Source organism: Carcharhinus amblyrhynchos, chromosome 15 (assembly GCF_965287045.1).
Source record: "Carcharhinus amblyrhynchos chromosome 15, sCarAmb.v2.hapA, whole genome shotgun sequence".
In the NCBI taxonomy this organism is placed as follows: domain Eukaryota; kingdom Metazoa; phylum Chordata; class Chondrichthyes; order Carcharhiniformes; family Carcharhinidae; genus Carcharhinus; species Carcharhinus amblyrhynchos.
The window spans coordinates 73,473,146-73,483,451 of NC_137338.1; the positions used below are offsets into that span (position 1 = coordinate 73,473,146).

Consider the following 10,306-nt stretch of genomic DNA (forward strand, 5'->3'; position numbering starts at 1 on the left):
AGAATGTGTTTACTTATGCATTCTGACAATTGGGTTTTTTCAGGGGTGTTTTGTAAGACTGTTTTAACCATGTAACTTCAATCTTGTGTGTTTGAGTTTTCTTCTTGGTAACAAATCTTTTAATATTTTAAATTCAAAAAGTGTACTGGAATTTTATGCTCCCATGTTCAGTAGATTTTGTTTACTTTGTTTTCCGAACCAAAAAAAATGTTACGATCAATAAGACAAGTTTCCCTCCAGGATTTGGCTTGTTCAGCAAATAACATTTGTTGTGATCATAACACTCTTCACGGATGCTGCCAAACCTGCTGAACATTTCCAGGTTTAATTTCAGACTTCCAGCATTCATAGTATTTTGTTTTTCAGGTTGGGGAGGTTACATGGGGGGAAGATTAAGCAGCAGTAAGGAAGCTGATCAAAGTTACCTTATAATATAAGCAACTGAGACGATCAGAGACACATGGGAATTGAGCCTTGCAGTGCAATCTGTATTGTCCAGGGATTCGAGAAATTTGAAGCCAAAATTTGAGAAAAGGTTTAGACTGGGATTTTTCTGACCCAGTCATGTGGGAGTTTCAGCAACCCAACCAGAAGTCCATCAACTTTCGGTGGGATTAGATAATCCAGGTGGTGGGAGGGGCTGGAAAATCCCTCCCTCAGAGCGTTCACTGAAGGAGGCAGAGCAGATATAGTTGGGGGTTAATGGGTGGTGGCAATTGAAATGAGCAGTTAACTTGAAATTGGGGCTAAAATGCACCCATGCTTTTGGTTAACAACAATCCGTCAATCTCAGGAGTTTAACTGTTCATTCCTGGGTCACCTAAAACAAATGCTCAAAAATCTTCCAGATAATATGTTGCATTTCCTCTAGAGCTGAATATTTTGAGGAATGAATAAGTGTGGCATTGTCATTGTAAACAATAGTTAATGTTTTTATAATTCCATCTCAGATTCAGGATGATTAACAATGTGTATCATGTATGTTTAACCAAGACAGTTTAGAGTAACAAATCATCTGAAATGCATTATGAATTCAATAAGCAGGTTCTGCTAAAGCATTCAGCTGCCAAGGTGATGACAAAAATTGAATCCAACACTGTTCAGGATAAATCTAGCCCAAGGAATTTACTGGTGACTTCTATCAGGTGTTCCACGCAGTGCCCTGATCTCTACCTTAATAAGTCATTGAACAAGCTGTATACAATCTTGAAAATAAGCACTTCCAAAGCCTTACATCATAGTCTCATTTTAGACTGGTTGAATCAGATATTGAATAACAGTCCATTTCATGAGTGGTGAAAAAATTAAACTTGTCTATTCAAAAGGAGTTGTGGTGTACACCATACCCTTTTTTTCTATCCTCTCATTGCCACTTTCTCAATTATTTTCATAGATTTATCATTCAGTTTATAACTGTGACCGTTTGTCTAATATCCTTTCCATGGAAAAACACCATTCTTAAGTGAGATGGCGCTTCGTCCAACTGAAAGTGATTGCAGAGCACACTAAATGGTTGGTGCAATGTTAATCAGAATCTCGTATAGGGCTGCAAGGAAATTATCATCTTATTTCAAGGAAGGTTTATTGTACGGAAAGTTTGGGAGGCCATGCAACATTGATTTGAAATCTTGTGAATGCTATTTCACAATTGAATAGTACTTCGGAACTGCCAAAATCAAAAGGGGTGTAAAACAAGAAATTGATGCACACAGGCATTGGATTACAATCTGAAAAGCTTTTTTTTTCCCATGGGAAGTAACAGTAACAGACTACTTAGCTGCCAAAGAAATGAGATTAATACTTATCTCCTTAAATGGTCAAGGACACCATTCAGATTTTAAGATATGCATTGATACTTCCAGCGCACATGAGATGCCTGAAAGATACCTCTTTCTGCAAATGGTTGAAGCTGAATAAAATGAAGCAACACAAGGGAGACGAGTATGCTAACACCAACTCATCGAGAAAGATTGCCGAATACAGTAAACATTATTGGGTAGGGTAAATGTCAGATATTTGCAGGTTTCCTTACCATCAACTGATAATTGTATTAAATTTGGACATGTTCGTCCTGTGAGCTTTTGACATGACTTTTACAAATAATCTTTTTGCTGTGACCTCTATCACTCAAAAATCACGGAACACAGCAATGCCGTAAGAATACTATTACCTTCCCTCCACCTCAAGCAGCATCCTGACCTGGATATGTGTCTGCTCTCTCTCATTGTTGCTGGGGTAGGATATGGGTTATCTTGGTGTCTTATGAAGAAGTCATTAGGTTAGTGAATCAGGGCAACACTAAATTCAAAAAATCATCGATAATGTGTCACAATGTAGAATTTGTTCATGGGATGTGGGTGTCGATGTCTAGGGCCATCCCTAATTGCCTTTGAGGCAGTGGTGAGCTGCCTTCTTGAACCACTGCAGTTCCAGTGATGTAAATCCATCCACTGTTGAGGAGGGGGTTCTAGGATTTTAACCCAGTGCTAATGAAGGAAAGGCAAGATAGTTCCAAGTTAGGGTAGTGTGTGGCTTGGAAGGGATCTTTCAGGTGGTGGTGGTATGTCTGCTCTTCCTATTCTTCTAGATGATCAAGTTCAAGAGTTTGGAAGGTGCTGTCAAAGAGTATTATTACGACCACAGCAAATGTTATTGCTGAGCAAGGAAGATCCAGAATGAGGTCTGTCTAACTGATTAACTATTTTTTATTGTGAAAACAAATAGGAATAGCTACTGACCTCAAAAGCATATAACCCAACAGAATTTTAAAACTGAAAGGATTATTAAAAAGGAAAAAGACAAACATAAAAAATAGGTTACACAGCTAAAACAGCCTTACAGAACCCCCCAAAACATGCTTGGTCAAGTTAAACAACCTTTTTGGTAACAATCCCCTAATACATTTTTAGCCATCAAAATCCGGTAACTATTATCCAAATCAAGAAATTGTTGTCACTTTAGTAAAGGTAATCTCACAATTTCTCAGATACTTTCACTCTGTTTCTGAACCTCTATTTGGAATTTTACATCAGTTAACTAAAACAAGGGCTCCAACTGTCTGGTTGCTTCCAATTCAAAACATTCACAGCTACTCACCATCCCATATAAAGAAGCTGGTCTTCAGGGCTTTCACCCACTGCAATTCCACTCAGTTAAACATCCCTTTCCTGAAATATATTTTTTCCCTTTCATCTTAGTTCCACTGTCAAAAAGACCTCTTTGAACTCAACTTTTCTAAGTGTAAAAAACTTCCATGTTTTATCTCCACTTTGGGTCAATAAAATTTAAAATACCTTCCCCTGTTTTACTCATGGAATGCCTGCAAGATGCAAATGTTCCTTGACACCTCTGAACTCCCTTTTGAAATTCAACAGCAGAAAATTCAATTTCTCAACTTTTGCAAATTTCAAAACCAACCTATTTACTTACAACTCAAATCCACCATAACCCCTCATCACAAATGCCCGCACCAAACACTTTCAACCTTTCATCCCTTAGACCTCAAAAATGATCCGTCAATGACCTTACCCCGATTCAATTCACCTTGGACACACATAGCTTTCTTTAACATAGTCACAAAAACATATATCTCCCAAAGATCGGCAAATTGTTACAGTGCATCTTGTGTATAGTATACACTGCTGCAACTATGTGCTGCTGGTGGAGGAAGTAAACTGCTTAAGGTGGTTTATGGGAAATTACCAAATGGGCTGCTTTGTCCTGGATGATGCAAGGTTTTGGGACTGCCATTCCACCACACTCCTAACTTGCACTTTGTAACTGGTGAATCAGCTTTGTGCCGTAGAGGGTAAGTCACTCACTGCCCTACCAGAAGCTTTTCAAATGTTCATGTTTTGATGTGTTCAACAGGCAACATTTGCACTTATTTATGATCAGATTATCATTTAGCCATTGTTTGACATCATCTGTGTTCCAAAGTAATCAAATTGTCATTGTAAGAATCTTACCGAGGCTAGTCCTCCATCACCGATCATCCTTTATTTACAGTGTGTTTGAAGTGCCATTCAGTGGCTACAGAGTGCAGCCAGCTGATTTTAAACCACTGCCACCGCTCCCCACCCCCCACTGCACCTTTCCTTTAGAATGATCCTACTCATGCCAATTAGGGGACTTTGTATTCTATGAGGCTCAGAAGGAAATCTATTGATGATCCCCTGTGACCATCATAACATCCCTCCCCCCCTCAAATCTGTTTCTTCCCCTGCGCTCCCACCATGGAGGAGGTGGGGGGTGGGGCTTTTCCACTGCTTAGCAATCGGCCGGGAGTCAACTGGAGGCAGAACTGGATGAGGAGATGTGAAATGGATTGGAGATCTTCGCTTCCAAACAGAACACCATAAAACCATCAATGCTGGTTCTTCTTGAGTTCTCACTTCAGGCGGGAGGGTGCCTGTCTCTTCCACTTCCTTTTTGGAATCTTTGTTCTCATCATCCAGAAGGGCAGGTGTGGAGTCGATTTCTGGTCAGGGCTCAATGCTGGATGTGGTCGTCCCCATGACTGGTGACGAGGCCTGCGCAAGCTACCTATTCCTGACAATTTTGTCCTGCACTAGGATCTTATAAGATATGAGACCCGTTTTCTCCTTTACGATCATGGGGTCCCAACTGAAGCCATTCCCAAAGTCCCTCACTTGGACTGGGTCACCAGTTTTGAACATTCTTTCCATCCTTCCAGAATCATAGTTCTTCTTTTGATTCTCTTGTTGGGACTCCAGCCTCCCCACCAGGTTTGGGAACATTAGGTTTAATCTAGTCCAAAGCCTCCATCCAATTAACAATTCTGCTAGGGAAATTCCTGTCATTGTGTGAGATAGTCCTGTAGTCAAATAAAAATCACACCAGTTAGGTATCTATGGACGCTGCAGGTTGGTTCCTCATGCCGAGTTTAAAAGCCTGCACTGCTCATTCAACCAACCCATTTGAAGATGGGTGATACAGTATTGTCCTATTGTGTTTCGATTCCACTGGAAAGCACAAAAGTTTGAAACTCAGTGCTAGTAAAGGCAGCGCCATTCTCAGAGACCAGGACTTCAGGCATCTCATGCATGCAGAAACCTTGTCACAGTTTCTCAATGGCAACACAGGAAGTGGTGGAAGACATATGATGTATCTCCAACTATTTTGACTGCGTATCAACCATAATTAAGAACATGCAGTCCATAAGAGGCCCAGCAAAGTCAACATGTACTTGGTGTGTCTGTCTGTGTCTGTGTGGTGTTGAAATTTGTTTATTCCCTAGGCAGGACTAATATTGACTGGTCAAGTTGGTAACGTCTGCAGCAAGACCAGGCCACCACATATAGCTCCCAGCTAGCACTTTCATCTTCAAAAATACAGGGTGGCTATGGTGTAATTCCATAAGTATTGGATGTCACCTTGGGTGAGGGACAACTGCGTGGGAACCCCAGAGGATGATGCTATCCTCAACACTGAGCTGATTTTCTTCATCCAGTAATGTTTTGTTTCATCTGAGGGCTGTTCTAAGAATCCCTCCATGTAATATTATGTTTTTTAATTTAGACAGGACTGGCTCGTTTTGCGTGCTGGTGTCGATTTGCCTTGCAGACACTGGCAAGGTATCCAAAAATTTAAGGATCATTATGACCTCTTCTACAGTTGGTAGTGAAGTCAGGTTTATGGGCAATGGCAAATGACTCAGTGCTTGAGCAACTTGTTCCTGGGATGGTACTCCAGGAGGTATTCATAAACCACAGAAACAAAACTGAAAGGGTTAACAATCTCGAGTTTAAAAATCAAATAAGCTGCTAAACTTAGTTACACAGGAAAACTATGAAATAAAAAACCATAGGTCTTGATTAAAGCAGATCCAGATAAACATCAAGGATCATAAAACTCCTAGTGTAATGGAGGACTCAGTCATACAGCATACACACAAGATCGCCAATGAATTACATCCAGCTGCAGCTTGTTAGTGTCCATTCTAATGGAAGAGAATGGGACAGGGGAGGTGATATACCAGAGGTTAGAAAGATAACTTCATAATTGTGTAGAAGGAAATACGTGCTTGGCAACATTATTTTTAGGTAAATGTGCGCAAGTTGTAATTGGACAACTATGCCCTTGCTATGCATGATGTAAACCTAATTGATAGTTGTGAGTAGATACAGATAACTTCAGTGTAATTGTACAACTTTGATTGGTATATGCTAATTTCTTGTACCTACTTAACAGTAAAAAAATGTCTATATAATTCCTGGATCAGGACTCTCCCTGGTGTATCAATTATTGGAGCACTGGGGGCCAACCCACACTATAGTTCATAATATAGGCCTTGTCTGAAACTTCAAGAGCCTTCCTCTGGTTTTCTTGAAAGAGACACTATAGTCAGAGATATATTTTCCTCTTAACAAATGGTAACAGAGGATCGTTACTCTAGCTGAATGCAACAACAGGAGTTCAGTTTGGTTTGTAGTACCTTTAATTATACTCCTGACTGGATGCTGCCAAATAGTTTAGCCAACAAATAGGCAGATCCATATTAAGGGAGTGTCACATCATCGTGAAGCTCCTCTCTAGGGACCCTGAAGGGAGCGAAGTACATTATTGCGAAGCTCCTCTTTAGACAGCGGGGGAGCAAAAGCGAGTTAAGTACATGTTGTGAAGCTGTGCTTCTGAGGGGCAGGATGGAACAGAATTCAGTTAGTCACTAACTCCTCCCGAGCAGATGCAAGGAAACAAAGTACTGTGGTGAAGTTTCCTGTCCCGAATTCTCACACCATTTTTAGATTTTCTGTAACTGTCTAGATATCTTAACTCAACTCTAGTTCTTTTTTGTGTTTTTATTCCAATTCAATCAAATCAAATCCAATTCAGAGTCTCAACAAGTTGAGACATTCCCAATCCAGGCTGACAAGACAGGGCTCTCACATCCCACCTTGCGCTTGATCTACATGATCCAAGCTGATTGGAGTAGGCATAGCTCCTCCTCCAAGGCTTGATCTCATTTGCATCTTAGCCAAAAGGCCGAGGTGCCGCTTTCAAAAATTGCTTCAAATGAAGCTAAAATGTAACCTATTGACTTCAAGCAAGTACAGTATGTCGATACTACACTTGATCTTAGCCAAAAGGCCGAGAAGTAGATATGTCGAAACCAGGAAAAGCTGAATCTGTAAAGATGGAACTCGAGTTAATGGCTGAATGAGGAGAAGGAATAATATCCCTCTACCTCACCTAGAAACATTGTACCACGCAGTGTATTTTACCAATGAATTTACAAAGTGCTACTAGGCTCAAATAAGTGATAACAACTGAGACAACCACTGTGGCTTATCTGTACTTATGACAGACAAACACATTCTGAAGCTTATTGGAAGGGGAGCTCCTCCAGTGGCAGTGCAGGTCACTGCAGCTGACCTAGGAACAATTAACAGATTGAAGTAATAGGGCATGGCTGTGATTAAAGTCAAAATGTAACAAAAGAAGTTTGGGCTATTTTAAAATTCAGAAGATTGAGTTGTAGGTTGAATTAAAGCTTTAGAAGTCTTCAAGGTCAAAGAAAGCTTGCAGTTTGACAAGGATCCAATCTGAACTTTCCAGCCTGGAAATTTGTGACTGTGATTATGAGTGTATCTATGATTACGTGTGTGTGCTTGTTAGTTTATAATTGCAGATTCATGATTAAATGTAGAAATTTTAAGCGTAGGCTGGATGAATTTGGAATAAATGAAAATTTTCTAGTGTTGTCACATCATCCCCAGAAAAAGAACAATGATTTTGCAGCTGGTAATGTGGTTGAGTGAAAGTGCACTTGAGATTTTGAATCTATAGGTGTTGCCTATAAAATCAGGCATTGAAAGTTGGCTTAAATGAAAAACAAAGTTGAAGTTATAATAATGGAGGATCGTGTTTTTTGTTTTAATGTGTGAGCTTGATAGCGCTCTATCACTTTAAGAAGCTATAGCTGTGAGAATTTATGAGCTGTGAGATGAGAACATCCGCTTGGCTGTTCCTAGAGGTGCTTTATCATTGTTTTGGGCTATATTTGTTAAGGTTTATCTTTAGAAGGTTAAAAACAGAACCATGAGAATGCTTACGGAATTCATTTAAGTTGCTGTTATTAAAGCATGTGGTATGTTTACCTGCTTGGATATTTGCGGGTTATATGCTTCAAGTTTTCATGTTTTCTGTCTGATTGTGATAAACAGACATTTAAAGGGATTCTCAGAAAAAAAAACATACACACAGTTTAGGTAGCTTCTATGGGTAAAAGAACAAACTTTATTTTGAAGAAAAGATGAGACAGACATCAATGGGCATCTAAAAGCCAACAACATAAGAAAAATGCGCTGTTAGCAAGTTACCTTAAAAATGAGGCTATTTAAGACAAAGAACATGTGATCAAAATATGTTATCACCTGGAATCAAATAGAAAAGTTTGATTTCTGTTTTAAAGATGTTATGAAGCAAACTGGATAGGATCAAGTAATTGAGGGTAGAAGATAGAGACTGGAAATCAAACTGTAAGAGGGAATTAGGACATTGGCTGCAATTCAATTCAAGAAAGGAAAGTATAGATGGGGCCAGTAAACTGATAGCTCTCTCGATGATATTTGTGTCCTTGTCTAAGTTTTTTAGAGAACAAAATTTGATAGTTTGACCGCCACCATAGGCATCTGGACCATATGTGGAGAGATGAGCAAAGATCAAGATCTTTTGATAAGATCACCTGACAGCCAAGAAGGTTTTAGCATGATATTGAGATCCTCCATTAGTCTGCAGATCAGTTATATAAAAATAACTATTATGCATGAAACCAATCTAAACAGACCCATTCAAGGCTTTGGAAGTACGCAATTATACATTGAAGAGCAGTCTCAGAGATGCACAATATTTGATGAAAAAAATGGCATGAAATGGTTAATGGAGCCAGTAGAATTAAACCACACTTCATAAATGATCAAGGCACGGACACACACTCCATAGAGAAACCAATTTCAAAACAACTGGAACAGAATTAAACATATCTGTACCTGTCAAAAAACTGAGCAAAATTATAGTGAAAGGGTAAATAATTTGGATGCGAACAATTAAGGGCCTAGTAGCAAGTTAACCTGGAGTATCCATAAATTGTATACAGATAAATGGAGAACTGGAGAATATTTTAAGTCCCTGTTTATGTAGTTTCTGTGGTTGATATTGAGTGAGGTGATCTGGAGATTATAGAATCATAGAAACCCTAGAGTGCAGAGGAGGCCATTTGGGCCATCAAATCTGCGCCAACAACAATTCCACCTCGGCCCTATCCCCATAACTACATGTATTTACCCCACTAATCCCTTCAACCTACATGTCTCAGGACACTAAGGGGCAATTAAGCATAGCCAATGTCCCTGACTTGCACACCTTTGGACCATGGGAGGAAACCAGAGCACCGAGAGGAAGCCCACACAGACATGGGGAGAATGTGCAAACTCCACGCAGACAGTGACTGAGTGGAAATGAAATAGAATGATAACCAGATGATTGTTTGTGCATGCAAGTGATGTAAATGATGGCAAAATTATTGCAAGTAAGTGCTTTTTCCATCAAATATGTAATTGTGGTATGCAAGAGCATAAGAGGGATTGATAAAGTAGACATGGAGAGGAGATTTCCTCTTGTAGGGCAATCTAGAATGGTTGAGATTGTCATTTCTAACACAAGCCACATTCAGAGGTCTTTCGTCATTCTGAGGCAATAACAATTTTTATCAACTAAAGTAAATAAGCAGTCATCATAATAGAATTGCTGATCATGTTTCATTTGTTCTTGCTGTGCCACATGGTGAAGATCCCTGTGGTAGATCACATGCATGTGGGGATGGAGAGGTATGGTGGTTTCGGATGAAGGGTGACAGATTTAAAGCAGAGATGAGGAGAAATTACTTCTCTCAAAGGGTCATGAATCTGTGAAATTCACTACCCCAGAGTGTGGTGGACGTCGAGACACTGAGTAAATTTAAGGAAGAGACAGACAGATTTTTAATTAGTAAGGGTTTGAAGGGCAATGGTAAATGGCCAGGAAAGTGGAGTTGAGGCCGAGATGAGATCAGTCATGATTGCATTAAATGCCAGAGCAGGCTCAAGGGGCTAAATTGCCTACTCCTGTTCCTCGTTCTTATGTTCTTAAATGAAAGCTGTTGACAGCAAATAATGCCAAATGATATGGGAAATCTCGGGCAGAACCTATGCAGTGTTTTAGATTCCCCAATCAGCAGAAACAACCTCTCCACCCTTCAGAATCATACAGGTTTCAATTAGTTTTTCTTTTATTCATCTAAACTCCT

General features: G+C 39.7%; 1 non-coding gene across 1 annotated transcript; it reads right to left on the reverse strand.

Annotated features, from left to right (window-relative positions):
- Window positions 1–6,923: 6,923 nt before the first annotated feature.
- Window positions 6,924–7,122, reverse strand: LOC145353557 (U2 spliceosomal RNA). Its single transcript, XR_013888729.1, has one exon. It is a non-coding gene; the product is annotated as a U2 spliceosomal RNA (small nuclear RNA).
- Between the last annotated feature and the right edge of the window lie 3,184 nt (window positions 7,123–10,306).